The 5,787-nt window shown below is 34.8% G+C and overlaps 1 pseudogene; it reads left to right on the top strand.

Moving 5' to 3' along the window:
• Positions 1–242: 242 nt before the first annotated feature.
• Positions 243–1,231, top strand: LOC112303269 (large ribosomal subunit protein uL1m-like; annotated as a pseudogene).
• The last annotated feature ends 4,556 nt before the right edge of the window (positions 1,232–5,787 follow it).

A 5,787-nucleotide genomic window follows, 5' to 3' on the forward strand; every position in this document is an offset into this window, starting at 1 on the left:
TAATATTGAAAGAGAACAGTGGATCTTCAACATTCTCCCATACTGTAACACATGGAAATGTGGTGTTATCTGAGACAACCGAATGAAATTTTTTTATGACATACATTTTCATGTGTTTAATTCTATCTTAAAATCTGGGAACAAATGTTCTACATTAAAACATTACTGTGCCCATTAAATATACTATGAAATCACAGTTCTGTAAGAACAAGTTCACAAAAACCAGTGCTTGACAATCCAGAATGATCGACACAGTGGCCGCCATAAAATTCCTTGGTAGAGTCTTGATATATCAAATGTACAGCCTTTCCGAGATGGCTTCTCAGACACCTCCTCATCCTGATTCTGCATGCGTTCAGGTGCCCCACAGGCATTTTGCTGCTGCTAGGAAGCCTGAAAGTAAAACAAACAAACAAAAAAAGGTACCAAAGAAAAAGCACCAAGTGAAAACAAAGATGAGATAGAAAAAATAAAGTCATATTTCTTTATGGAAGATGAACCTGAGGATGATGTCTATTTAAAACACTTATATCAAAGGCAGATATAAGAAATGGAGAAAGCTATTCATTTACTTAATTTTTTTAAAAATTCTGGACTTTATGAATCCAGCACAAGGTGTTTACCTCTATTTGACACTGGGTATGGCACCAGGGAAGCAGAAAAATGTGGAGCCATTTGCCAGTGTTCTTAGGTTGCCAGATGTATTCATTTCAGAAATCAGTAAGGTTGCTGTATTTGCAGGGAGTGCATCAGGATTAAAATAGCAGAAGAAAATGGGGCTGTGTTTGCAGGAGGAACTAATCTCATTCAGAAGATTTTGGATGATGGAATTAAATCAGATTTTTATGTAGCCCTTCCAGAAATAATGCCCAAGCTTAATCCTTTAAAGAAGAAACTGAAGAAAAGATTTCTGAGGCTTAGTCTAAATTCCATTGGCCGTGACATCCCCAAAATGCTTGAGTTATTTAAAACTGGACATGAAATTAAGGAGAAGAAAGGGAGAACTTTCTCATGATCAAAATACCAACACTGAATATGTCAAGTGACGAGATAGCTGCCAATCTGCAAGCTGTTATCAATGAAATTTGTAAGCACAGACCACTGGATTTTGGGACCCCCTGTGGTATGAGATTTCCTTTGTAGTTCAGTAAGTGTAGGTTTATTACTAAAGATTGAGCCATTGTTGCCTAAAGAAGTAGAAACCAAAGAAAATAATAAAGATGCTGCCTGAATCTGTAGTATTGTGGAGTTTTTTTTACATGGATTAGGAAGCAATAGAAAATTATAAAACTATAATTTTTTAATAAAAAAAACAATGCTTGAACTAAGAAGGACCGATTGACTTTTTCTGGGTTCTTCTAGTAACAATTTTTGCTACACATTTTATTATCTTTTATGATCTTGGTGTTTTAACAATAATAATCCAGAAAAGTATATAAGAAAAATATATAAACTTAAGTCAATATAATTAATAATTCTTTCTTTCTTTTTAAAATTGGAATAGGGACATTGGTTTTTTGTAGCAGGAGAACATAGTTCTATTTGTCCACCATCAGTGTTCAATGCAAGCAGAGCTGAATCACATCACACAAGTAAGAAAGGAAAGGAGAAGCCCTACTTATGTGTAAGACAGGCTTATGTGGCTTTAATTGCAACACTTTAAAAAACAGATAGAGGTGATATTTTCCCATGGGTATAATAAGAATCAACGATGAGCTGTAGCTGCCAAGAAAGCTAATTGGGCTTTAGATTACATTAACACCCAAATTATCTCTAGAGCAAAAGAGGTAACATTTCTTTTCTGCAATGAGGAAACAACACCTAGATGACTGGATTCAGTTCAGAATTTAGAACTTTAACGAGGGTGGAAATGAACAAGTGCACTTTCAGGATTTTGCCACCAATACCATGAACAATATCCACACTGAGAAGTGCCTCATTTCTATATCCTGACAGCCAAGACCCCCAATGCTGGCCCACCACCCATGACCCAGAACTTTACCCAGCAGGAAAGGGGGAAAACAAAGGAATAGAGCAGAAAACATGGACTCAATGAAATGTAAACATGCTGTTAGTAGCTGAAGATCTGACTGAACACGAGATTTATCGTCTGTACCTAAGTGCTCAATAAGGCAGTGGCCAGTCAGCGGTGGTCACCAAGTACTTGAAACGTGGCTAGTCTAAATGGAGAGGAACTGTAAATACAGAGCACACACTAAATTCTGAGGCGCTAATATGGAAAAAAGAAGAAGGTAAAATATTGCTGTTTTAATCTTTGTATTGATTACATGTTGAGATAATATTTCAGGCAGTTTGGTCTAAATAAATTATTACAATTAATTTTACCTCTTTCTTTCTACAGTTTTTAATGTGGTTACTAACATCTTTATTATACATATGCACCTTATATTATGTTTCTAGGGGACATTATTCTACACTAGGATTCAGCATGTTTTTCTGAAAGAGCTAATATTCAATATTTTAAACTACTTATGTGAAGAAATTAATGTGACTGTTGTCCAACACACCCTGATTTATGGACATAAATTGAAATGCCATAAATTTTCATGTATCATAAAATGTATTTTCTTTTGATTTGTTCCTAACAATTTAATGCAAAAGCTATTCTTTGGCATATAAAAACAGGCTGCTCATGTGCCATAGTTTAGTTTGCCAACTACCGTTCTAGACCTTACTCTGCATTTATTAATGTTAGTCTTTAATAAAACAATTTAATCTGCATCCTCATCTGAAAATTGTGATATGAATAGCTTAGTTATAGAGGCCTCCCCACCTTAGAAGTTTCAAGGGAAATAACATGTAAATAACTTTACAACTTGATAAAAAGGAACAATGAAATTGGCTGAGAATAAAATGGAATGCTCCTAAAAGTAGCAGATTTCTTAATATTGGAAGTATTTAAACATAGGGAAATTTCTAGAAAAATATTTTGTAGAGGAAAATTAGACACTAAATGTCTAATTTAATCAAATGCTTAATAACTCATTTCCAAACCTGAAATACATGTTTTTGTTTTGTTATATGTCAACTCAACTCAAGTCAATTGTACTTGAGATGTTTTGGGAGAAAATTAAACTCAATTTTGTCAACTCAATTTTCCTTGAGATGTTTTGGGAGAAAATTAAACAAAAGATCTCAGGTTTTGACTTGTATGTCACAGAAATAATCAATTTATTACATTAAAAATTGTCAATTTATCAAAGAGCTTTTAATAAGAATCTGAGATATGATTGATGACATTTCTTTTCATTCTGGTGATAGAACATGGTAAGGTTTTAACACAGGAAATTAGATTATTGGAAGTAGATTGGTATAGTTCTTTCTTTTATCTATTAGTACATATACTCTTAGTACACTATCTGCAATTTATCTGAACATGTAACCAGTGATTGGAAATAAGTTGATAATTAATATTTTAAGATGTACATGCCCAATGTTTTTATCCTCCTTCCAATTCCTCTTATGTTCTTCAACTGAATTATAACAATAGAATGAGTGATATAATTACACTGAGTTTACCTTTCTTTGGTTACTAAATTGTTCTCGATCATTAATGAACACTTTTGACTGATTGAATTTGTGTGTGAATTGGTTTAAATTGCAGGACCACATTTCAAATACAAACGTATGCCGAGCTATTAATTTTATGTGTTGTTGTAGGTTTGAATGATGTTGGTCGTTGAAGCTAGAGCAAAGGATTAAATTAATTTCTGCTTTTGCCTTACCTCATCTTTTCTCTGTGTCTAATGTGTCTGTTACATTTGTCCTCATTCCAATAGAAAATGAGAAAAACTCATCAGGATGAATGACCAGTACTCATTAAACTGACGATTTTCAGGGAGATTTCCTTTGATTCCATGCAGTGAGACATTACCTTCCTGTACAATGAGTTTAGCAGTACGAAATCCATAACTGAGTACACACCAAGCAAATGAATCAGTTCATCTTATGTCAAGGGCAAAAAGGTGAAAAGTAGAATATGTTCTTGTTCTGATGAATAAATCAAACATGAGCTACACGCTTGGCCCCATGTGTGAGGAGCAAACAGCTTCAGCAGATGATCTGCTTTCTCAAATCCACATGAACTGCACACGTACAACTTTGTTTTAGAGGCCAGAAGACATAGGGCAACTTATATTTTTTAAGTTAACAAATTCAATCCTATGCAAATGCTTTTTAAGACCAGACCATAAGATTCTCTCAGAGTTTCTCCAGAGAGTAAAGTTGCAGTTGCAAAACAACCTTAGTCCTTAAAGCTTTTATGAAGACTTAACAGAATGGCAGGACAAATAAACCTTGGCAAACAAGCCCCAAGGGAATATGTGGAGCCCACATTCATCATCCTCAGTGGATCTCTTGTTACACACAAACTTGTCTTGGAAAGAGGGAGAAGCAGCTCACATTATTGTCTTCATCTGTCTGAGGACAGAACTTCAAATGGGTCAATCGCAGTACTTCATATTTCCTTGTTGCTAGTCTGGGCATGTAATTGTTATCCTAACTAATAGGCAGCAGTATGTGTTATATAGTTAACGTTTATATCTCTGGCTGTATGTAAATCAAAATTGAAAGCACTTGGTTCCAATCCATAATATTTTAGAAAAAATACTTTGTTATATTGTGTTATATGATTATAAATGTAACATATGCATAACCTAGATTCTTTGGGAAATATTGAAATAAACAAAGTAAAAATATCTTTTATAGCCCCAGTACCCAGAAATAACTACTACTCATTTTTAACTATATTTTCTCCCAGTATTTTCTCATAAGAAAAACTTTTGCATTAGTTTATTCAGTTAATATACAGGGTCTAGCACAAATAACACTCCTTTTTATTTGAAAATATTTTATTACAATACATGAGCATGTAATTCTGTAGCATAACAATATCGCACTCAAGGACACCATGTGATATTGTAGGTAAAATGTTCAAATTAAAACTATAAATTATTACACCCATATTATTACCTTACCAACTGCACTCAAGCAAGTGTTACTTCTGATTGACCCTGTATATAATCCTAGTACTTACCAGGCATTATACTGTCACTTGGAGATATGATGGTGAATGAAAGAGACATTGTTTTTTGCAATTGCAGAAGGTATCATTTAGTCAAAGACAAACTAATGCAAAGAAAAAAAAAGTGCTTTGTGCTATAACAGAATAGGTCAGACTATAATAGTCACACATGAAGGAAAAAATAATCCAGAGTTGGGGGAAAGAAGACAAGGCTTCATAAAAGAGCTACAGTCTAAGCTTAGGCTTAAGACTGGGTAGCATTTAGTCTGACGGAGAGGGAGAATGAAAATGGAAAAGCATTGAGCGAGAGAAAGATTCAGGTAAAAAGTGGGGGGATGTTCCAGGAAATAAATAGCAGATAATTATAGCTTCAGAAGGTGAAGAGGAAATTTGAAAAAAAGTGGGACCAAGACAGTGACACAGCCATACTCCAGCAATCCATGGAAGTAATATATATTAATTAGGCTACAAACTAGAAAACCCTAAAAACAGACCTCCTCTACAGAATCTCAAATAAGATGGAAGCTGATTTCTCTTTCATGTAACCATTCCAAGAGAGGTGAGCGTTCCAGTGAGGATAGGCAGCTCTGTCCTACCAGATCATCCAGAGACCCCAGGCCCTTTCTCCTGTAGCTCCCTCATTCCCCAGGGTATCGCCTACGTGATCGTATAGTCTGAGTTAGGTCACCTGCTCCACAGGTCTGGTTTCCCTTACCGGGAAAAGAGAGGAAGTAGACAACACA

The sequence above is a fragment of the Desmodus rotundus genome, chromosome 5 (genome assembly GCF_022682495.2).
Source record: "Desmodus rotundus isolate HL8 chromosome 5, HLdesRot8A.1, whole genome shotgun sequence".
Classification (NCBI taxonomy): Eukaryota; Metazoa; Chordata; class Mammalia; order Chiroptera; family Phyllostomidae; genus Desmodus; species Desmodus rotundus.